Below are 25077 nucleotides of genomic sequence, written 5' to 3' on the forward strand. Positions count from 1 at the left end.
TTGTTTTTCTCTCCGACAGCTCTGTGCGCAAAACTCCCATAGTGGAGGCTGTTGAAATCGTTTCTGAGCAACCCCGCCTACTTGAGGTTTTTCCTATCAAGAAGTGTGCAAGTCGCCCTAAACCTTTACGAAATGGACGCAGGAATATGCCAGCATGACTAAGGTACAAACTGCATCTCCCTAGCATTTTTGGTTGCAGAGTTATTCCAGAGCGTAGCTGAAAGTTTTTAATTGTCCGGCCTATTTTTTTCAATGACCCCCTTATTGTCGGTTGGAACCCTGACTGCGCCGTGTCTTTGTATACGCTGTATACACGCACAGTGTACGTCAATTTCTAGTGGGTGCCTGCTCGCGCCGTCGCATCTGGCCCCACCTTAAAAATCGTCAGAGCTTTAAGTGTGGTACGAGAGGAAAGCCCTTGAACATGGCAATCCTGTGGTGGTAAAATTTTGAAAATTGAGCAGGATACTGGGATCGAAATTACCCGTTGTACATTTTGTTTTTCTCTCCGACAGCTCTGTGCGCAAAACTCCCATAGTGGAGGCAGTTGAAATAGTTTCTGAGCAACCCCGCTTACTTGAGGTTTTTCCTATCAAGAAGTGTGCAACTCGCCCTAAACCTTTAAGAAACGGACGCAGGAATATGCCAGCATGACTAAGGTACAAACTGCATCTCCCTAGCATTTTTGGTTGCAGAGTTATTCCAGAGCGTAGCTGAAAGTTATTAATTGTCCGGCCTATTTTTTTCAATGACCCCCTTATTGTCGGTTGGAACCCTGACTGCGCCGTGTCTTTGTATACGCTGTATACACGCACAGTGTACGTCAATTTCTAGTGGGTGCCTGCTCGCGCCGTCGCATCTGGCCCCACCTTAAAAATCGTCAGAGCTTTAAGTTTGGTACGAGGGAAAGCCCTTGAACATGGCAATCCTGAGGTGGTAAAATTTTGAAGATTGAGCAGGATACTGGGATCGAAATTACCCGTTGTACATTTTGTTTTTCTCTCCGACAGCTCTGTGCGCAAAACTCCCATAGTGGAGGCTGTTGAAATCGTTTCTGAGCAACCCCGCCTACTTGAGGTTTTTCCTATCAAGAAGTGTGCAAGTCGCCCTAAACCTTTAAGAAATGGACGCAGGAATATGCCAGCATGACTAAGGTACAAACTGCATCTCCCTAGCATTTTTGGTTGCAGAGTTATTCCAGAGCGTAGCTGAAAGTTTTTAATTGTCCGGCCTATTTTTTCAAGGACCCCCTTATTGTCGGTTGGAACCCTGACTGCGCCGTGTCTTTGTATACGCTGTATACACGCACAGTGTACGTCAATTTCTAGTGGGTGCCTGCTCGCGCCGTCGCATCTGGCCCCACCTGAAAAATCGTCAGAGCTTTACGCTTTGTGCGAGAGGAAAGCCCTTGAACATGGTAATCCTGTGGTGGTACAATTTTGAAGATTGAGCAGGATACTGGGATCGAAATTACCCGTTGTACATTTTGTTTTTCTCTCCGACAGCTCTGTGCGCAAAACTCCAATAGTGGAGGCTGTTGAAATCGTTTCTGAGCAACCTCGCCTACTTGAGGTTTTTCCTATCAAGAAGTGTGCAAGTCGCCCTAAACCTTTAAGAAATGGACGCAGGAATATGCCAGCATGACTAAGGTACAAACTGCATCTCCCTAGCATTTTTGGTTGCAGAGTTATTCCAGAGCGTAGCTGAAAGTTTTTAATTGTCCGGCCTATTTTTTTCAATGACCCCCTTATTGTCGGTTGGAACCCTGACTGCGCCGTGTCTTTGTATACGCTGTATACACGCACAGTGTACGTCAATTTCTAGTGGGTGCCTGCTCGCGCCGTCGCATCTGGCCCCACCTTAAAAATCGTCAGAGCTTTAAGTTTGGTACGAGAGGAAAGCCCTTGAACATGGCAATCCTGTGGTGGTACAATTTTGAAAATTGAGCAGGATACTGGGATCGAAATTACCCGTTGTACATTTTGTTTTTCTCTCCGACAGCTCTGTGCGCAAAACTCCAATAGTGGAGGCTGTTGAAATCGTTTCTGAGCAACCTCGCCTACTTGAGGTTTTTCCTATCAAGAAATGTGCAAGTCGCCCTGAACCTTTAAGAAATGGACGCAGGAATATGCCAGCATGACTAAGGTACAAACTGCATCTCCCTAGCGTTTTTGGTTGCAGAGTTATTCCAGAGCGTAGCTGAAAGTTTTTAATTGTCCGGCCTATTTTTTTCTATGACCCCCTTATTGTCGGTTGGAACCCTGACTGCGCCGTGTCTTTGTATACGCTGTATACACGCACAGTGTACATCAATTTCTAGTGGGTGCCTGCTCGCGCCGTCGCATCTGGCCCCACCTTAAAAATCGTCAGAGCTTTAAGTTTGGTACGAGAGGAAAGCCCTTGAACATGGCAATCCTGTGGTGGTAAAATTTTGAAGATTGAGCAGAATACTGGGATCGAAATTACCCGTTGTACATTTTGTTTTTCTCTCCGACAGCTCTGTGCGCAAAACTCCCATAGTGGAGGCTGTTGAAATCGTTTCTGAGCAACCCCGCCTACTTGAGGTTTTTCCTATCAAGAAGTGTGCAAGTCGCCCTAAACCTTTAAGAAACGGACGCAGGAATATGCCAGCATGACTAAGGTACAAACTGCATCTTCCTAGCATTTTTGGTTGCAGAGTTATTCCAGGGCGTAGCTGAATGTTTTTAATTGTCCGGCCTATTTTTTTCAATGACCCCCTTATTGTCGGTTGGAACCCTGACTGCGCCGTGTCTTTGTATACGCTGTATACACGCACAGTGTACGTCAATTTCTAGTGGGTGCCTGCTCGCGCCGTCGCATCTGGCCCCACCTTAAAAATCGTCAGAGCTTTACGTTTGGTACGAGAGGAAAGCCCTTGAACATGGCAATCCTGTGGTGGTAAAATTTTGAAGATTGAGCAGGATACTGGGATCGAAATTACCCGTTGTACATTTTGTTTTTCTCTCCGACAGCTCTGTGCGCAAAACTCCCATAGTGGAGGCTGTTGAAATCGTTTCTGAGCAACCCCGCCTACTTGAGGTTTTTCCTATCAAGAAGTGTGCAAGTCGCTCTAAACCTTTAAGAAATGGACGCAGGAATATGCCAGCATGACTAAGGTACAAACTGCATCTCCCTAGCATTTTTGGTTGCAGAGTTATTCCAGAGCGTAGCTGAAAGTTTTTAATTGTCCGGCCTATTTTTCAATGACCCCCTTATTGTCGGTTGGAACCCTGACTGCGCCGTGTCTTTGTATACGCTGTATACACGCACAATGTACGTCAATTTCTAGTGGGTGCCTGCTCGCGCCGTCGCATCTGGCCCCACCTTAAAAATCGTCAGAGCTTTAAGTTTGGTACGAGAGGAAAGCCCTTGAACATGGCAATCCTGTGGTGGTAAAATTTTGAAGATTGAGCAGGATACTGGGATCGAAATTACCCGTTGTACATTTTGTTTTTCTCTTCGACAGCTCTGTGCGCAAAACTCCCATAGTGGAGGCTGTTGAAATCGTTTCTGAGCAACCCCGCCTACTTGAGGTTTTTCCTATCAAGAAGTGTGCAAGTCGCCCTAAACCTTTAAGAAATGGACGCAGGAATATGCCAGCATGACTAAGGTACAATCTGCATCTCCCTAGCATTTTTTGGTTGCAGAGTTATTCCAGAGCGTAGCTGAAAGTTTTTAATTGTCCGGCCTTTTTTTTTCAATGACCCCCTTATTGTCGGTTGGAACCCTGACTGCGCCGTGTCTTTGTATACGCTGTATACACGCACAGTGTACGTCAATTTCTAGTGGGTGCCTGCTCGCGCCGTCGCATCTGGCCCCACCTTAAAAATCGTCAGAGCTTTAAGTTTGGTACGAGAGGAAAGCCCTTGAACATGGCAATCCTGTGGTGGTAAAATTTCGAAGATTGAGCAGGATACTGGGATCGAAATAACCCGTTGTACATTTTGTTTTTCTCTCCGACAGCTCTGTGCGCAAAACTCCCATAGTGGAGGCTGTTGAAATCGTTTCTGAGCAACCCCGCCTACTTGAGGTTTTACCTATCAAGAAGTGTGCAAGTCGCCCTAAACCTTTAAGAAATGGACGCAAGAATATGCCAGCATGACTAAGGTACAAACTGCATCTCCCTAGCATTTTTGGTTGCTGAGTTATTCCAGAGCGTAGCTGAACGTTTTTAATTGTCCGGCCTATTTTTTTCAATGACCCCCTTATTGTCGGTTGGAACCCTGACTGCGCCGTGTCTTTGTATACGCTGTATACACGCACAGTGTACGTCAATTTCTAGTGGGTGCCTGCTCGCGCCGTCGCATCTGGCCCCACCTTAAAAATCGTCAGAGCTTTAAGTTTGGTACGAGAGGAAAGCCCTTGAACATGGCAATCCTGTGGTGGTAAAATTTTGAAGATTGAGCAGGATACTGGGATCGAAATTACCCGTTGTACATTTTGTTTTTCCCCCCGACAGCTCTGTGCGCAAAACTCCCATAGTGGAGGCTGTTGAAATCGTTTCTGAGCAACCCCGCCTACTTGAGGTTTTTCCTATCAAGAAGTGTGCAAGTCGCCCTAGACCTTTAAGAAATGGACGCAGGAGTATGCCAGCATGACTAAGGTACAAACTGCATCTCCCTAGCATTTTTGGTTGCAGAGTTATTCCAGAGCGTAGCTGAAAGTTTTTAATTGTCCGGCCTATTTTTTTCAATGACCCCCTTATTGTCGGTTGGAACCCTGACTGCGCCGTGTCTTTGTATACGCTGTATACACGCACAGTGTACGTCAATTTCTAGTGGGTGCCTGCTCGCGCCGTCGCATCTGGCCCCACCTTAAAAAATCGTCAGAGCTTTAAGTTTGGTACGAGAGGAAAGCCCTTGAACATGGCAATCCTGTGGTGGTAAAATTTTGAAGATTGAGCAGGATACTGGGATCGAAATTACCCGTTGTACATTTTGTTTTTCTCTCCGACAGCTCTGTGCGCAAAACTCCCATAGTGGAGGCTGTTGAAATCGTTTCTGAGCAACCCCGCCTACTTGAGGTTGTTCCTATCAAGAAGTTTGCAAGTCGCCCTAAACCTTTAAGAAATGGACGCAGGAATATGCCAGCATGACTAAGGTACAAACTGCATCTCCCTAGCATTTTTGGTTGCAGAGTTATTCCAGAGCGTAGCTGAAAGTTTTTAATTGTCCGGCCTATTTTTTTCAATGACCCCCTTATTGTCGGTTGGAACCCTGACTGCGCCGTGTCTTTGTATACGCTGTATACACGCACAGTGTACGTCAATTTCTAGTGGGTGCCTGCTCGCGCCGTCGCATCTGGCCCCACTTTAAAAATCGTCAGAGCTTTAAGTTTGGTACGAGAGGAAAGCCCTTGAACATGGCAATCCTGTGGTGGTAAAATTTTGAAGATTGAGCAGGATACTGGGATCGAAATTACCCGTTGTACATTTTGTTTTTCTCTCCGACAGCTCTGTGCGCAAAACTCCCATAGTGGAGGCTGTTGAAATCGTTTCTGAGCAACCCCGCCTACTTGAGGTTTTTCCTATCAAGAAGTGTGCAAATCGCCCTAGACCTTTAAGAAATGGACGCAGGAATATGCCAGCATGACTAAGGTACAAACTGCATCTCCCTAGCATTTTTGGTTGCAGAGTTATTCCAGAGCGTAGCTGAAAGTTTTTAATTGTCCGGCCTATTTTTTTCAATGACCCCCTTATTGTCGGTTGGAACCCTGACTGCGCCGTGTCTTTGTATACGCTGTATACACGCACAGTGTACGTCAATTTCTAGTGGGTGCCTGCTCGCGCCGTCGCATCTGGCCCCACCTTAAAAATCGTCAGAGCTTTAAGTTTGGTACGAGAGGAAAGCCCTTGAACATGACAATCCTGTGGTGGTAAAATTGTGAAGATTGAGCAGGATACTGGGATCGAAATTACCCGTTGTACATTTTGTTTTTCTCTCCGACAGCTCTGTGCGCAAAACTCCCATAGTGGAGGCTGTTGAAATCGTTTCTGAGCAACCCCGCCTACTTGAGGTTTTTCCTATCAAGAAGTGTGCAAGTCGCCCTAAACCTTTAAGAAATGGACGCAGGAATATGCCAGCATGACTAAGGTACAAACTGCATCTCCCTAGCATTTTTGGTTGCAGAGTTATTCCAGGGCGTAGCTGAAAGTTTTTAATTGTCCGGCCTATTTTTTTCAATGACCCCCTTATTGTCGGTTGGAACCCTGACTGCGCCGTGTCTTTGTATACGCTGTATACACGCACAGTGTACGTCAATTTGTAGTGGGTGCCTGCTCGCGCCGTCGCATCTGGCCCCACCTTAAAAATCGTCAGAGCTTTAAGTTTGGTACGAGGGAAAGCCCTTGAACATGGCAATCCTGTGGTGGTAAAATTTTGAAGATTGAGCAGGATACTGGGATCGAAATTACCCGTTGTACATTTTGTTTTTCTCTCCGACAGCTCTGTGCGCAAAACTCCCATAGTGGAGGCTGTTGAAATCGTTTCTGAGCAACCCCGCCTACTTGAGGTTTTTCCTATCAAGAAGTGTGCAAGTCGCCCTAAACCTTTACGAAATGGACGCAAGAATATGCCAGCATGACTAAGGTACAAACTGCATCTCCCTAGCATTTTTGGTTGCAGAGTTATTCCAGAGCGTAGCTGAAAGTTTTTAATTGTCCGGCCTATTTTTTCAATGACCCCCTTATTGTCGGTTGGAACCCTGACTGCGCCGTGTCTTTGTATACGCTGTATACACGCACAGTGTACGTCAATTTCTAGTGGGTGCCTGCTCGCGCCGTCGCATCTGGCCCCACCTTAACAATCGTCAGAGCTTTAAGTTTGGTACGAGAGGAAAGCCCTTGAACATGGCAATCCTGTGGTGGTAAAATTTTGAAGGTTGAGCAGGATACTGGGATCGAAATTACCCGTTGTACATTTTGTTTTTCTCTCCGACAGCTCTCAGCGCAAAACTCCCATAGTGGAGGCTGTTGAAATCGTTTCTGAGCAACCCCGCCTACTTGAGGTTTTTCCTATCAAGAAGTGTGCAAGTCGCCCTAAACCTTTACGAAATGGAAGCAAGAATATGCCAGCATGACTAAGGTACAAACTGCATCTCCCTAGCATTTTTGGTTGCAGAGTTATTCCAGAGCGTAGCTGAAAGTTTTTAATTGTCCGGCCTATTTTTTCAATGACCCCCTTATTGTCGGTTGGAACCCTGACTGCGCCGTGTCTTTGTATACGCTGTATACACGCACAGTGTACGTCAATTTCTAGTGGGTGCCTGCTCGCGCCGTCGCATCTGGCCCCACCTTAACAATCGTCAGAGCTTTAAGTTTGGTACGAGAGGAAAGCCCTTGAACATGGCAATCCTGTGGTGGTAAAATGTTGAAGGTTGAGCAGGATACTGGGATCGAAATTACCCGTTGTACATTTTGTTTTTCTCTCCGACAGCTCTCAGCGCAAAACTCCCATAGTGGAGGCTGTTGAAATCGTTTCTGAGCAACCCCGCCTACTTGAGGTTTTTCCTATCAAGAAGTGTGCAAGTCGCCCTAAACTTTTAAGAAATGGACGCAGGAATATGCCAGCATGACTAAGGTACAAACTGCATCTCCCTAGCATTTTTGGTTGCAGATTTATTCCAGAGCGTAACTGAAAGTTTTTAATTGTCCGGCCTATTTTTTTCAATGACCCCCTTATTGTCGGTTGGAACCCTGACTGCGCCGTGTCTTTGTGTACGCTGTATACACGCACAGTGTACGTCAATTTCTAGTGGGTGCCTGCTCGCGCCGTCGCATCTGGCCCCACCTTAAAAATCGTCAGAGCTTTAAGTTTGGTACGAGAGGAAAGCCCTTGAACATGGCAATCCTGTGGTGGTAAAATTGTGAAGATTGAGCAGGATACTGGGATCGAAATTACCCGTTGTACATTTTGTTTTTCTCTCCGACAGCTCTGTGCGCAAAACTCCCATAGTGGAGGCTGTTGAAATCGTTTCTGAGCAACCCCGCCTACTTGAGGTTTTTCCTATCAAGAAGTGTGCAAGTCGCCCTAAACCTTTAAGAAATGGACGCAGGAATATGCCAGCATGACTAAGGTACAAACTGCATCTCCCTAGCATTTTTGGTTGCAGAGTTATTCAGGAGCATAGCTTAAAGTTTTTAATTGTCCGGCCTATTTTTTTCAATGACCCCCTTATTGTCGGTTGGAACCCTGACTGCGCCGTGTCTTTGTATACGCTGTATACACGCACAGTGTACGTCAATTTCTAGTGGGTGCCTGCTCGCGCCGTCGCATCTGGCCCCACCTTAACAATCGTCAGAGCTTTAAGTTTGGTACGAGAGGAAAGCCCTTGAACATGGCAATCCTGTGGTGGTAAAATTTTGAAGATTGAGCAGGATACTGGGATCGAAATTACCCGTTGTACATTTTGTTTTTCTCTTCGACAGCTCTGTGCGCAAAACTCCCATAGTGGAGGCTGTTGAAATCGTTTCTGAGCAACCCCGCCTACTTGAGGTTTTTCCTATCAAGAAGTGTGCAAGTCGCCCTAAACCTTTAAGAAATGGACGCAGGAATATGCCAGCATGACTAAGGTACAAACTGCATCTCCCTAGCATTTTTGGTTGCAGATTTATTCCAGAGCGTAACTAAAAGTTTTTAATTGTCCGGCCTATTTTTTTCAATGACCCCCTTATTGTCGGTTGGAACCCTGACTGCGCCGTGTCTTTGTATACGCTGTATACACGCACAGTGTACGTCAATTTCTAGTGGGTGCCTGCTCGCGCCGTCGCATCTGGCCCCACCTTTAAAATCGTCAGAGCTTTAAGTTTGGTACGAGAGGAAAGCCCTTGAACATGGCAATCCTGTGGTGGTAAAATTTTGAAGATTGAGCAGGATACTGGGATCGAAATTACCCGTTGTACATTTTGTTTTTCTCTCCGACAGCTCTGTGCGCAAAACTCCCATAAAGGAGGCTGTTGAAATCGTTTCTGAGCAACCCCGCCTACTTGAGGTTTTTCCTATCAAGAAGTGTGCAAGTCGCCCTAGACCTTTAAGAAATGGACGCAGGAGTATGCCAGCATGACTAAGGTACAAACTGCATCTCCCTAGCTTTTTTGGTTGCAGAGTTATTCCAGAGCGTAGCTGAAAGTTTTTAATTGTCCGGCCTATTTTTTTCAATGACCCCCTTATTGTCGGTTGGAACCCTGACTGCGCCGTGTCTTTGTATACGCTGTATACACGCACAGTGTACGTCAATTTCTAGTGGGTGCCTGCTCGCGCCGTCGCATCTGGCCCCACCTTAAAAAATCGTCAGAGCTTTAAGTTTGGTACGAGAGGAAAGCCCTTGAACATGGCAATCCTGTGGTGGTAAAATTTTGAAGATTGAGCAGGATACTGGGATCGAAATTACCCGTTGTACATTTTGTTTTTCTCTCCTACAGCTCTGTGCGCAAAACTCCCATAGTGGAGGCTGTTGAAATCGTTTCTGAGCAACCCCGCCTACTTGAGGTTTTTCCTATCAAGAAGTGTGCAAGTCGCCCTAAACCTTTAAGAAATGGACGCAGGAATATGCCAGCATGACTAAGGTACAAACTGCATCTCCCTAGCATTTTTGGTTGCAGATTTATTCCAGAGCGTAACTGAAAGTTTTTAATTGTCCGGCCTATTTTTTTCAATGACCCCCTTATTGTCGGTTGGAACCCTGACTGCCCCTTGTCTTTGTATACGCTGTATACACGCACAGTGTACGTCAATTTCTAGTGGGTGCCTGCTCGCGCCGTCGCATCTGGCCCCACCTTAAAAATCGTCAGAGCTTTAAGTTTGGTACGAGAGGAAAGCCCTTGAACATGGCAATCCTGTGGTGGTAAAATTTTGAAGATTGAGCAGGATACTGGGATCGAAATTACCCGTTGTACATTTTGTTTTTCTCTCCGACAGCTCTGTGCGCAAAACTCCCATAGTGGAGGCTGTTGAAATCGTTTCTGAGCAACCCCGCCTACTTGAGGTTTTCCCTATCAAGAAGTGTGCAAGTCGCCCTAAACCTTTAAGAAATGGACGCAGGAATATGCCAGCATGACTAAGGTACAATCTGCATCTCCCTAGCATTTTTTGGTTGCAGAGTTATTCCAGAGCGTAGCTGAAAGTTTTTAATTGTCCGGCCTTTTTTTTTCAATGACCCCCTTATTGTCGGTTGGAACCCTGACTGCGCCGTGTCTTTGTATACGCTGTATACACGCACAGTGTACGTCAATTTCTAGTGGGTGCCTGCTCGCGCCGTCGCATCTGGCCCCACCTTAAAAATCGTCAGAGCTTTAAGTTTGGTACGAGAGGAAAGCCCTTGAACATGGCAATCCTGTGGTGGTAAAATTTCGAAGATTGAGCAGGATACTGGGATCGAAATAACCCGTTGTACATTTTGTTTTTCTCTCCGACAGCTCTGTGCGCAAAACTCCCATAGTGGAGGCTGTTGAAATCGTTTCTGAGCAACCCCGCCTACTTGAGGTTTTTCCTATCAAGAAGTGTGCAAGTCGCCCTAGACCTTTAAGAAATGGACGCAGGAGTATGCCAGCATGACTAAGGTACAAACTGCATCTCCCTAGCATTTTTGGTTGCAGAGTTATTCCAGAGCGTAGCTGAAAGTTTTTAATTGTCCGGCCTATTTTTTTCAATGACCCCCTTATTGTCGGTTGGAACCCTGACTGCGCCGTGTCTTTGTATACGCTGTATACACGCACAGTGTACGTCAATTTCTAGTGGGTGCCTGCTCGCGCCGTCGCATCTGGCCCCACCTTAAAAATCGTCAGAGCTTTAAGTTTGGTACGAGAGGAAAGCCCTTGAACATGGCAATCCTGTGGTGGTAAAATTTTGAAGATTGAGCAGGATACTGGGATCGAAATTACCCGTTGTACATTTTGTTTTTCTCTCCGACAGCTCTGTGCGCAAAACTCCCATAGTGGAGGCTGTTGAAATCGTTTCTGAGCAACCCCGCCTACTTGAGGTTTTCCCTATCAAGAAGTGTGCAAGTCGCCCTAAACCTTTAAGAAATGGACGCAGGAATATGCCAGCATGACTAAGGTACAATCTGCATCTCCCTAGCATTTTTGGTTGCAGAGTTATTCCAGAGCGTAGCTGAAAGTTTTTAATTGTCCGGCCTATTTTTGTCAATGACCCCCTTATTGTCGGTTGGAACCCTGACTGCGCCGTGTCTTTGTATACGCTGTATACACGCACAGTGTACGTCAATTTCTAGTGGGTGCCTGCTCGCGCCGTCGCATCTGGCCCCACCTTAAAAAATCGTCAGAGCTTTAAGTTTGGTACGAGAGGAAAGCCCTTGAACATGGCAATCCTGTGGTGGTAAAATTTTGAAGATTGAGCAGGATACTGGGATCGAAATTACCCGTTGTACATTTTGTTTTTCTCTCCGACAGCTCTGTGCGCAAAACTCCCATAGTGGAGGCTGTTGAAATCGTTTCTGAGCAACCCCGCCTACTTGAGGTTTTTCCTATCAAGAAGTGTGCAAGTCGCCCTAAACCTTTTAGAAATGGACGCAGGAATATGCCAGCATGACTAAGGTACAAACTGCATCTCCCTAGCATTTTTGGTTGCAGATTTATTCCAGAGCGTAACTGAAAGTTTTTAATTGTCCGGCCTATTTTTTCAATGACCCCCTTATTGTCGGTTGGAACCCTGACTGCGCCGTGTCTTTGTATACGCTGTATACACGCACAGTGTACGTCAATTTCTAGTGGGTGCCTGCTCGCGCCGTCGCATCTGGCCCCACCTTAAAAATCGTCAGAGCTTTAAGTTTGGTACGAGAGGAAAGCCCTTGAACATGGCAATCCTGTGGTGGTAAAATTTTGAAGATTGAGCAGGATACTGGGATCGAAATTACCCGTTGTACATTTTGTTTTTTCTCTCCGACAGCTCTGTGCGCAAAACTCCCATAGTGGAGGCTGTTGAAATCGTTTCTGAGCAACCCCGCCTACTTGAGGTTTTTCCTATCAAGAAGTGTGCAAGTCGCCCTAAACCTTTAAGAAATGGACGCAGGAATATGCCAGCATGACTAAGGTACAAACTGCATCTCCCTAGCATTTTTGGTTGCAGAGTTATTCCAGAGCGTAGCTGAAAGTTTTTAATTGTCCGGCCTATTTTTTTCAATGACCCTCTTATTGTCGGTTGGAACCCTGACTGCGCCGTGTCTTTGTATACGCTGTATACACGCACAGTGTACGTCAATTTCTAGTGGGTGCCTGCTCGCGCCGTCGTATCTGGCCCCACCTTAAAAATCGTCAGAGCTTTAAGTTTGGTACGAGAGGAAAGCCCTTGAACATGGCAATCCTGTGGTGGTAAAATTTTGAAGATTGAGCAGGATACTGGGATCGAAATTACCCGTTGTACATTTTGTTTTTCTCTCCGACAGCTCTGTGCGCAAAACTCCCATAGTGGAGGCTGTTGAAATCGTTTCTGAGCAACCCCGCCTACTTGAGGTTTTTCCTATCAAGAAGTGTGCAAGTCGCCCTAAACCTTTAAGAAATGGACGCAGGAATATGCCAGCATGACTAAGGTACAAACTGCATCTCCCTAGCATTTTTGGTTGCAGAGTTATTCCAGAGAGTAGCTGAAAGTTTTTAATTGTCCGGCCTATTTTTTTCAATGACCCTATATTGTCGGTTGGAACCCTGACTGCGCCGTGTCTTTGTATACGCTGTATACACGCACAGTGTACGTCAATTTCTAGTGGGTGCCTGCTCGCGCCGTCGCATCTGGCCCCACCTTAAAAATCGTCAGAGCTTTAAGTTTGGTACGAGAGGAAAGCCATTGAACCTGGCAATCCTGTGGTGGTAAAATTTTAAAGATTGAGCAGGATACTGGGATCGAAATTACCCGTTGTACATTTTGTTTTTCTCTCCGACAGCTCTGTGCACAAAACTCCCATAGTGGAGGCTGTTGAAATCGTTTCTGAGCAACCCCGGCTACTTGAGGTTGTTCCTATCAAGAAGTGTGCAAGTCGCCCTAAACCTTTAAGAAATGGACGCAGGAATATGCCAGCATGACTAAGGTACAAACTGCATCTCCCTAGCATTTTTGGTTGCAGAGTTATTCCAGAGCGTAGCTGAAAGTTTTTAATTGTCCGGCCTATTTTTTTCAATGACCCTCTTATTGTCGGTTGGAACCCTGACTGCGCCGTGTCTTTGTATACGCTGTATACACGCACAGTGTACGTCAATTTCTAGTGGGTGCCTGCTCGCGCCGTCGCATCTGGCCCCACCTTAAAAATCGTCAGAGCTTTAAGTTTTTTTTCGAGAGGAAAGCCCTTGAACATGGCAATCCTGTGGTGGTAAAATTTTGAAGATTGAGCATGATACTGGGATCGAAATTACCCGTTGTACATTTTGTTTTTCTCTCCGACAGCTCTGTGCGCAAAACTCCCATAGTGGAGGCTGTTGAAATCGTTTCTGAGCAACCCCGCCTACTTGAGGTTTTTCCTATCAAGAAGTGTGCAAGTCGCCCTAAACCTTTAAGAAATGGACGCAGGAATATGCCAGCATGACTAAGGTACAAACTGCATCTCCCTAGCATTTTTGGTTGCAGAGTTATTCCAGAGCGTAGCTGAAAGTTTTTAATTGTCCGGCCTATTTTTTTCAATGACCCCCTTATTGTCGGTTGGAACCCTGACTGCGCCGTGTCTTTGTATACGCTGTATACACGCACAGTGTACGTCAATTTCTAGTGGGTGCCTGCTCGCGCCGTCGCATCTGGCCCCACCTTAAAAAATCGTCAGAGCTTTAAGTTTGGTACGAGAGGAAAGCCCTTGAACATGGCAATCCTGTGGTGGTAAAATTTTGAAGATTGAGCAGGATACTGGGATCGAAATTACCCGTTGTACATTTTGTTTTTCTCTCCGACAGCTCTGTGCGCAAAACTCCCATAGTGGAGGCTGTTGAAATCGTTTCTGAGCAACCCCGCCTACTTGAGGTTTTTCCTATCAAGAAGTGTGCAAGTCGCCCTAAACCTTTTAGAAATGGACGCAGGAATATGCCAGCATGACTAAGGTACAAACTGCATCTCCCTAGCATTTTTGGTTGCAGATTTATTCCAGAGCGTAACTGAAAGTTTTTAATTGTCCGGCCTATTTTTTCAATGACCCCCTTATTGTCGGTTGGAACCCTGACTGCGCCGTGTCTTTGTATACGCTGTATACACGCACAGTGTACGTCAATTTCTAGTGGGTGCCTGCTCGCGCCGTCGCATCTGGCCCCACCTTAAAAATCGTCAGAGCTTTAAGTTTGGTACGAGAGGAAAGCCCTTGAACATGGCAATCCTGTGGTGGTAAAATTTTGAAGATTGAGCAGGATACTGGGATCGAAATTACCCGTTGTACATTTTGTTTTTTCTCTCCGACAGCTCTGTGCGCAAAACTCCCATAGTGGAGGCTGTTGAAATCGTTTCTGAGCAACCCCGCCTACTTGAGGTTTTTCCTATCAAGAAGTGTGCAAGTCGCCCTAAACCTTTAAGAAATGGACGCAGGAATATGCCAGCATGACTAAGGTACAAACTGCATCTCCCTAGCATTTTTGGTTGCAGAGTTATTCCAGAGCGTAGCTGAAAGTTTTTAATTGTCCGGCCTATTTTTTTCAATGACCCTCTTATTGTCGGTTGGAACCCTGACTGCGCCGTGTCTTTGTATACGCTGTATACACGCACAGTGTACGTCAATTTCTAGTGGGTGCCTGCTCGCGCCGTCGTATCTGGCCCCACCTTAAAAATCGTCAGAGCTTTAAGTTTGGTACGAGAGGAAAGCCCTTGAACATGACAATCCTGTGGTGGTAAAATTTTGAAGATTGAGCAGGATACTGGGATCGAAATTACCCGTTGTACATTTTGTTTTTCTCTCCGACAGCTCTGTGCGCAAAACTCCCATAGTGGAGGCTGTTGAAATCGTTTCTGAGCAACCCCGCCTACTTGAGGTTTTTCCTATCAAGAAGTGTGCAAGTCGCCCTAAACCTTTAAGAAATGGACGCAGGAATATGCCAGCATGACTAAGGTACAAACTGCATCTCCCTAGCATTTTTGGTTGCAGAGTTATTCCAGAGAGTAGCTGAAAGTTTTTAATTGTCCGGCCTATTTTTTTCAATGACCCTATATTGTCGGTTGGAACCCTGACTGCGCCGTGTCTTTGTATACGCTGTATACACGCACAGTGTACGTCAATTTCTAGTGGGTGCCTGCTCGCGCCGTCGCATCTGGCCCCACCTTAAAAATCGTCAGAGCTTTAAGTTTGGTACGAGAGGAAAGCCATTGAACCTGGCAATCCTGTGGTGGTAAAATTTTAAAGATTGAGCAGGATACTGGGATCGAAATTACCCGTTGTACATTTTGTTTTTCTCTCCGACAGCTCTGTGCACAAAACTCCCATAGTGGAGGCTGTTGAAATCGTTTCTGAGCAACCCCGGCTACTTGAGGTTGTTCCTATCAAGAAGTGTGCAAGTCGCCCTAAACCTTTAAGAAATGGACGCAGGAATATGCCAGCATGACTAAGGTACAAACTGCATCTCCCTAGCATTTTTGGTTGCAGAGTTATTCCAGAGCGTAGCTGAAAGTTTTTAATTGTCCGGCCTATTTTTTTCAATGACCCTCTTATTGTCGGTTGGAACCCTGACTGCGCCGTGTCTTTGTATACGCTGTATACACGCACAGTGTACGTCAATTTCTAGTGGGTGCCTGCTCGCGCCGTCGCATCTGGCCCCACCTTAAAAATCGTCAGAGCTTTAAGTTTTTTTTCGAGAGGAAAGCCCTTGAACATGGCAATCCTGTGGTGGTAAAATTTTGAAGATTGAGCATGATACTGGGATCGAAATTACCCGTTGTACATTTTGTTTTTCTCTCCGACAGCTCTGTGCGCAAAACTCCCATAGTGGAGGCTGTTGAAATCGTTTCTGAGCAACCCCGCCTACTTGAGGTTTTTCCTATCAAGAAGTGTGCAAGTCGCCCTAAACCTTTAAGAAATGGACGCAGGAATATGCCAGCATGACTAAGGTACAAACTGCATCTCCCTAGCATTTTTGTTTGCAGAGTTATTCCAGAGCGTAGCTGAAAGTTTTTAATTGTCCGGCCTATTTTTTTCAATGACCCCCTTATTGTCGGTTGGAACCCTGACTGCGCCGTGTCTTTGTATACGCTGTATACACGCACAGTGTACGTCAATTTCTAGTGGGTGCCTGCTCGCGCCGTCGCATCTGGCCCCACCTTAAAAAATCGTCAGAGCTTTAAGTTTGGTACGAGAGGAAAGCCCTTGAACATGGCAATCCTGTGGTGGTAAAATTTTGAAGATTGAGCAGGATACTGGGATCGAAATTACCCGTTGTACATTTTGTTTTTCTCTCCGACAGCTCTGTGCGCAAAACTCCCATAGTGGAGGCTGTTGAAATCGTTTCTGAGCAACCCCGCCTACTTGAGGTTTTTCCTATCAAGAAGTGTGCAAGTCGCCCTAAACCTTTTAGAAATGGACGCAGGAATATGCCAGCATGACTAAGGTACAAACTGCATCTCCCTAGCATTTTTGGTTGCAGATTTATTCCAGAGCGTAACTGAAAGTTTTTAATTGTCCGGCCTATTTTTTCAATGACCCCCTTATTGTCGGTTGGAACCCTGACTGCGCCGTGTCTTTGTATACGCTGTATACACGCACAGTGTACGTCAATTTCTAGTGGGTGCCTGCTCGCGCCGTCGCATCTGGCCCCACCTTAAAAATCGTCAGAGCTTTAAGTTTGGTACGAGAGGAAAGCCCTTGAACATGGCAATCCTGTGGTGGTAAAATTTTGAAGATTGAGCAGGATACTGGGATCGAAATTACCCGTTGTACATTTTGTTTTTTCTCTCCGACAGCTCTGTGCGCAAAACTCCCATAGTGGAGGCTGTTGAAATCGTTTCTGAGCAACCCCGCCTACTTGAGGTTTTTCCTATCAAGAAGTGTGCAAGTCGCCCTAAACCTTTAAGAAATGGACGCAGGAATATGCCAGCATGACTAAGGTACAAACTGCATCTCCCTAGCATTTTTGGTTGCAGAGTTATTCCAGAGCGTAGCTGAAAGTTTTTAATTGTCCGGCCTATTTTTTTCAATGACCCTCTTATTGTCGGTTGGAACCCTGACTGCGCCGTGTCTTTGTATACGCTGTATACACGCACAGTGTACGTCAATTTCTAGTGGGTGCCTGCTCGCGCCTGCTCGCGCCTGAAAAATCGTCAGAGCTTTAAGTTTGGTACGAGAGGAAAGCCCTTGAACATGGCAATCCTGTGGTGGTAAAATTTTGAAGATTGAGCAGGATACTGGGATCGAAATTACCCGTTGTACATTTTGTTTTTCTCTCCGACAGCTCTGTGCGCAAAACTCCCATAGTGGAGGCTGTTGAAATCGTTTCTGAGCAACCCCGCCTACTTGAAGTTTTTCCTATCAAGAAGTGTGCAAGTCGCCCTAAACCTTTAAGAAATGGACGCAGGAATATGCCAGCATGACTAAGGTACAATCTGCATCTCCCTAGCATTTTTGGTTGCAGAGTTATTCCAGAGCGTAGCTGAAAGTTTTTAATTGTCCGGCCTATTTTTTTCAATGACCCCCTTATTGTCGGTTGGAACCCTGACTGCGCCGTGTCTTTGTATACGCTGTATACACGCACAGTGTACGTCAATTTCTAGTGGGTGCCTGCTCGCGCCGTCGCATCTGGCCCCACCTTAAAAATCGTCAGAGCTTTAAGTTTGGTACGAGAGGAAAGCCCTTGAACATGGCAATCCTGTGGTGGTAAAATTTTGAAGATTGAGCAGGATACTGGGATCGAAATTACCCGTTGTACATTTTGTTTTTCTCTCCGACAGCTCTGTGCGCAAAACTCCCATAGTGGAGGCTGTTGAAATCGTTTCTGAGCAACCCCGCCTACTTGAGGTTTTTCCTATCAAGAAGTGTGCAAGTCGCCCTAAACCTTTACGAAATGGACGCAGGAATATGCCAGCATGACTAAGGTACAAACTGCATCTCCCTAGCACTTTTGGTTGCAGAGTTATTCTAGAGCGTAGCTGAAAGTTTTTTATTGTCCGGCCTATTTTTTTCAATGACCCCCTTATTGTCGGTTGGAACCTTGACTGCGCCGTGTCTTTGTATACGCTGTATACACGCACAGTGTACGTCAATTTCTAGTGGGTGCCTGCTCGCGCCGGCGCATCTGGCCCCACCTTAAAAATCGTCAGAGCTTTAAGTTTGGTACGAGAGGAAAGCCCTTGAACATGGCAATCCTGTGGTGGTAAAATTTTGAAGATTGAGCAGGATACTGGGATCGAAATTACCCGTTGTACATTTTGTTTTTCTCTCCGACAGCTCTGTGCGCAAAACTCCCATAGTGGAGGCTGTTGAAATCGTTTCTGAGCAACCCCGCCTACTTGAGGTTTTTCCTATCAAGAAGTGTGCAAGTCGCCCTGAACCTTTAAGAAATGGACGCAGGAATATGCCAGCATGACTAAGGTACAAACTGCATCTCCCTAGCATTTTTGGTTGCAGAGTTTTTCCTATCAAGAAGTGTGCAAGTCGCCCTAAACCTTTAAGAAATGGACGCAGGAATATGCCAGCATGACTAAGGTACAAACTGCATCTCCCTAGCATTTTTGGTTGCAGAGTTATTCCAGAGCGTAGCTGAAAGTTTTTAATTGTCCGGCCTATTTTTTTCAATGACCCCCTTATTGTCGGTTGGAACCCTGACTGCGCCGTGTCTTTGTATACGCTGTATACACGCACAGTGTACGTCAATTTCTATTGGGTGCCTGCTCGCGCCTGCTCGCGCCTGAAAAATCGTCAGAGCTTTAAGTTTGGTACGAGAGGAAAGCCCTTGAACATGGCAATCCTGTGGTGGTAAAATTTTGAAGATTGAGCAGGATACTGGGATCGAAATTACCCGTTGTACATTTTATTTTTCTCTCCGACAGCTCTGTGCGCAAAACTCCCATAGTGGAGGCTGTTGAAATCGTTTCTGAGCAACCCCGCCTACTTGAAGTTTTTCCTATCAAGAAGTGTGCAAGTCGCCCTAAACCTTTAAGAAATGGACGCAGGAATATGCCAGCATGACTAAGGTACAATCTGCAGCTCCCTAGCATTTTTGGTTGCAGAGTTATTCCAGAGCGTAGCTGAAAGTTTTTAATTGTCCGGCCTATTTTTTTCAATGACCCCCTTATTGTCGGTTGGAACCCTGACTGCGCCGTGTCTTTGTATACGCTGTATACACGCACAGTGTACGTCAATTTCTAGTGGGTGCCTGCTCGCGCCGTCGCATCTGGCCCCACCTTAAAAATCGTCAGAGCTTTAAGTTTGGTACGAGAGGAAAGCCCTTGAACATGGCAATCCTGTGGTGGTAAAATTTTGAAGATTGAGCAGGATACTGGGATCGAAATTACCCGTTGTACATTTTGTTTTTCTCTCCGACAGCTCTGTGCGCAAAACTCCCATAGTGGAGGCTGTTGAAATCGTTTCTGAGCAACCCCGCCTACTTGAGGTTTTTCCTATCAAGAAGTGTGCAAGTCGCCCTAAACCTTTACGAAATGGACGCAGGAATATGCCAGCATGACTAAGGTACAAACTGCATCTCCCTAGCATTTTTGGTTGCAGAGTTATTCTAGAGCGTAGCTGAAAGTTTTTTATTGTCCGGCCTATTTTTTTCAATGACCCCCTTATTGTCGGTTGGAACCTTGACTGCGCCGTGTCTTTGTATACGCTGTATACACGCACAGTGTACGTCAATTTCTAGTGGGTGCCTGCTCGCGCCGGCGCATCTGGCCCCACCTTAAAAATCGTCAGAGCTTTAAGTTTGGTACGAGAGGAAAGCCCTTGAACATGGCAATCCTGTGGTGGTAAAATTTTGAAGATTGAGCAGGATACTGGGATCGAAATTACCCGTTGTACATTTTGTTTTTCTCTCCGACAGCTCTGTGCGCAAAACTCCCATAGTGGAGGCTGTTGAAATCGTTTCTGAGCAACCCCGCCTACTTGAGGTTTTTTCTATCAAGAATTGTGCAAGTCGCCCTAAACCTTTAAGAAATGGACGCAGGAATATGCCAGCATGACTAAGGTACAAACTGCATCTCCCTAGCATTTTTGGTTGCAGAGTTATTCCAGAGCGTAGCTGAAAGTTTTTAATTGTCCGGCCTATTCTTTTCAATGACCCTATATTGTCGGTTGGAACCCTGACTGCGCCGTGTCTTTGTAAACGCTGTATACACGCACAGTGTACGTCAATTTCTAGTGGGTGGCTGCTCGCGCCGTCGCATCTGGCCCCACCTGAAAAATCGTCAGAGCTTTAAGTTTGGTACGAGAGGAAAGCCCTTGAACATGGCAATCCTGTGGTGGTAAAATTTTGAAGATTGAGCAGGATACTGGGATCGAAATTACCCGTTGTACATTTTGTTTTTCTCTCCGACCGCTCTGTGCGCAAAACTCCCATAGTGGAGGCTGTTGAAATCGTTTCTGAGCAACCCCGCCTACTTGAGGTTTTTCCTATCAAGAAGTGTGCAAGTCGCCCTAAACCTTTAAGAAATGGACGCAGGAATATGCCAGCATGACTAAGGTACAAACTGCATCTCCCTAGCATTTTTGGTTGCAGAGTTATTCCAGAGCGTAGCTGAAAGTTTTTAATTGTCCGGCCTATTTTTTTCAATGACCCCCTTATTGTCGGTTGGAACCCTGACTGCGCCGTGTCTTTGTATACGTTGTATACACGCACAGTGTACGTCAATTTCTAGTGGGTGCCTGCTCGCGCCGTCGCATCTGGCCCCACCTTAAAAATCGTCAGAGCTTTAAGTTTGGTACGAGAGGAAAGCCCTTGAACATGGCAATCCTGTGGTGGTAAAATTTTGAAGATTGAGCAGGATACTGGGATCGAAATTACCCGTTGTACATTTTGTTTTTCTCTCCGACAGCTCTGTGCGCAAAACTCCCATAGTGGAGGCTGTTGAAATCGTTTCTGAGCAACCCCGCCTACTTGAGGTTTTTCCTATCAAGAAGTGTGCAAGTCGCCCTAAACCTTTAAAAAATGGACGCAGGAATATGCCAGCATGACTAAGGTACAAACTGCATCTCCCTAGCATTTTTGGTTGCAGAGTTATTCCAGAGCGTAGCTGAAAGTTTTTAATTGTCCGGCCTATTTTTTTCAATGACCCCCTTATTGTCGGTTGGAACCCTGACTGCGCCGTGTCTTTGTATACGTTGTATACACGCACAGTGTACGTCAATTTCTAGTGGGTGCCTGCTCGCGCCGTCGCATCTGGCCCCACCTTAAAAATCGTCAGAGCTTTAAGTTTGGTACGAGAGGAAAGCCCTTGAACATGGCAATCCTGTGGTGGTAAAATTTTGAAGATTGAGCAGGATACTGGGATCGAAATTACCCGTTGTACATTTTGTTTTTCTCTCCGACAGCTCTGTGCGCAAAACTCCCATAGTGGAGGCTGTTGAAATCGTTTCTGAGCAACCCCGCCTACTTGAGGTTTTTCCTATCAAGAAGTGTGCAAGTCGCCCTAAACCTTTACGAAATGGACGCAGGAATATGCCAGCATGACTAAGGTACAAACTGCATCTCCCTAGCATTTTTGGTTGCAGAGTTATTCCAGAGCGTAGCTGAAAGTTTTTAATTGTCCGGCCTATTTTTTTCAATGACCCCCTTATTGTCGGTTGGAACCTTGACTGCGCCGTGTCTTTGTATACGCTGTATACACGCACAGTGTACGTCAATTTCTAGTGGGTGCCTGCTCGCGCCGTCGCATCTGGCCCCACCTTAAAAACCGTCAGAGCTTTAAGTTTGGTACGAGAGGAAAGCCCTTGAACATGGCAATCCTGTGGTGGTAGAATTTTGAAGATTGAGCAGGATACTGGGATCGAAATTACCCGTTGTACATTTTGTTTTTCTCTCCGACAGCTCTGTGCGCAAAACTCCCATAGTGGAGGCTGTTGAAATCGTTTCTGAGCAACCCCGCCTACTTGAGGTTTTTTCTATCAAGAATTGTGCAAGTCGCCCTAAACCTTTAAGAAATGGACGCAGGAATATGCCAGCATGACTAAGGTACAAACTGCATCTCCCTAGCATTTTTGGTTGCAGAGTTATTCCAGAGCGTAGCTGAAAGTTTTTAATTGTCCGGCCTATTTTTTTCAATGACCCTATATTGTCGGTTGGAACCCTGACTGCGCCGTGTCTTTGTATACGCTGTATACACGCACAGTGTACGTCAATTTCTAGTGGGTGCCTGCTCGCGCCGGCGCATCTGGCCCCACCTTAAAAATCGTCAGAGCTTTAAGTTTGGTACGAGAGGAAAGCCCTTGAACATGGCAATCCTGTGGTGGTAAAATTTTGAAGATTGAGCAGGATACTGGGATCGAAATTACCCGTTGTACATTTTGTTTTTCTCTCCGACCGCTCTGTGCGCAAAACTCCCATAGTGGAGGCTGTTGAAATCGTTTCTGAGCAACCCCGCCTACTTGAGGTTTTTCCTATCAAGAAGTGTGCAAGTCGCCCTAAACCTTTAAGAAATGGACGCAGGAATATGCCAGCATGACTAAGGTACAAACTGCATCTCCCTAGCATTTTTGGTTGCAGAGTTATTCCAGAGCGTAGCTGAAAGTTTTTAATTGTCCGGCCTATTTTTTTCAATGACCCCCTTATTGTCGGTTGGAACCCTGACTGCGCCGTGTCTTTGTATACGCTGTATACACGCACAGTGTACGTCAATTTCTAGTGGGTGCCTGCTCGCGCCGTCGCATCTGGCCCCACCTTAAAAATCGTCAGAGCTTTAAGTTTGGTACGAGAGGAAAGCCCTTGAACATGGCAATCCTGTGGTGGTAAAGTTTTGAAGATTGAGCAGGATACTGGGATCGAAATTACCCGTTGTACATTTTGTTTTTCTCTCCGACAGCTCTGTGCGCAAAACTCCCATAGTGGAGGCTGTTGAAATCGTTTCTGAGCAACCCCGCCTACTTGAGGTTTTTCCTATCAAGAAGTGTGCAAGTCGCCCTAAACCTTTAAGAAATGGACGCAGGAATATGCCAGCATGACTAAGGTACAAACTGCATCTCCCTAGCATTTTTGGTTGCAGAGTTATTCCAGAGCGTAGCTGAAAGTTTTTAATTGTCCGGCCTATTTTTTTCAATGACCCCCTTATTGTCGGTTGGAACCCTGACTGCGCCGTGTCTTTGTATACGCTGTATACACGCACAGTGTACGTCAATTTCTAGTGGGTGCCTGCTCGCGCCGTCGCATCTGGCCCCACCTTAAAAATCGTCAGAGCTTTAAGTTTGGTACGAGAGGAAAGCCCTTGAACATGGCAATCCTGTGGTGGTAAAGTTTTGAAGATTGAGCAGGATACTGGGATCGAAATTACCCGTTGTACATTTTGTTTTTCTCTCCGACAGCTCTGTGCTCAAAACTCCCATAGTGGAGGCTGTTGAAATCGTTTCTGAGCAACCCCGCCTACTTGAGGTTTTCCCTATCAAGAAGTGTGCAAGTCGCCCTAAACCTTTAAGAAATGGACGCAGGAATATGCCAGCATGACTAAAGTACAATCTGCATCTCCCTAGCATTTTTGGTTGCAGAGTTATTCCAGAGCGTAACTGAAAGTTTTTAATTGTCCGGCCTATTTTTTTCAATGACCCCCTTATTGTCGGTTGGAACCCTGACTGCGCCGTGTCTTTGTAGACGCTGTATACACGCACAGTGTACGTCAATTTCTAGTGGGTGCCTGCTCGCGCCGTCGCATCTGGCCCCACCTTAAAAATCGTCAGAGCTTTAAAGGAACACGTTGCCTTGGATCGGTCGAGTTGGTCTTTGAAAAACGTTTGTAACCGTTTTTTATAAAATGCATATGGGTAGAAAGATGTTGTAAAAGTAGAATACAATGATCCACACAAACATGCCTCGAAATTGCGTGGTTTTCCTTTTACCTCGTCGACTAACACGTCGGCCATTTATGGGGGTCAAAATTTTGACTCCCATAAATGGCCGACGGTGATAGTTCGCACAGTAGAAGGAAAACCACGCAATTTCGAAGCAAACTTGTGTGGATCATTGTATGCTACTTTTAAAACATCTTTCCAACCATATGCATTATATAAAAAACGGTTACAGGGCTTTTGTTTTGACCAACTCGTCCGATCCAAGGCAACGTGTTCCTTTAAGTTTGGTACGAGAGGAAAGCCCTTGAACATGGCAATCCTGTGGTGGTAAAGTTTTGAAGATTGAGCAGGATACTGGGATCGAAATTACCCGTTGTACATTTTGTTTTTCTCTCCGACAGCTCTGTGCGCAAAACTCCCATAGTGGAGGCTGTTGAAATCGTTTCTGAGCAACCCCGCCTACTTGAGGTTTTTCCTATCAAGAAGTGTGCAAGTCGCCCTAAACCTTTAAGAAATGGACGCAGGAATATGCCAGCATGACTAAGGTACAAACTGCATCTCCCTACCATTTTTGGTTGCAGAGTTATTCCAGAGCGTAGCTGAAAGTTTTTAATTGTCCGGCCTATTTTTTTCAATGACCCCCTTATTGTCGGTTGGAACCCTGACTGCGCCGTGTCTTTGTATACGCTGTATACACGCACAGTGTACGTCAATTTCTAGTGGGTGCCTGCTCGCGCCGTCGCATCTGGCCCCACCTTAAAAATCGTCAGAGCTTTAAGTTTGGTACGAGAGGAAAGCCCTTGAACATGGCAATCCTGTGGTGGTAAAGTTTTGAAGATTGAGCAGGATACTGGGATCGAAATTACCCGTTGTACATTTTGTTTTTCTCTCCGACAGCTCTGTGCTCAAAACTCCCATAGTGGAGGCTGTTGAAATCGTTTCTGAGCAACCCCGCCTACTTGAGGTTTTCCCTATCAAGAAGTGTGCAAGTCGCCCTAAACCTTTAAGAAATGGACGCAGGAATATGCCAGCATGACTAAAGTACAATCTGCATCTCCCTAGCATTTTTGGTTGCAGAGTTATTCCAGAGCGTAACTGAAAGTTTTTAATTGTCCGGCCTATTTTTTTCAATGACCCCCTTATTGTCGGTTGGAACCCTGACTGCGCCGT

This window comes from Asterias amurensis, chromosome 12 (assembly GCF_032118995.1).
Source record: "Asterias amurensis chromosome 12, ASM3211899v1".
NCBI lineage: Eukaryota > Metazoa > Echinodermata > Asteroidea > Forcipulatida > Asteriidae > Asterias > Asterias amurensis.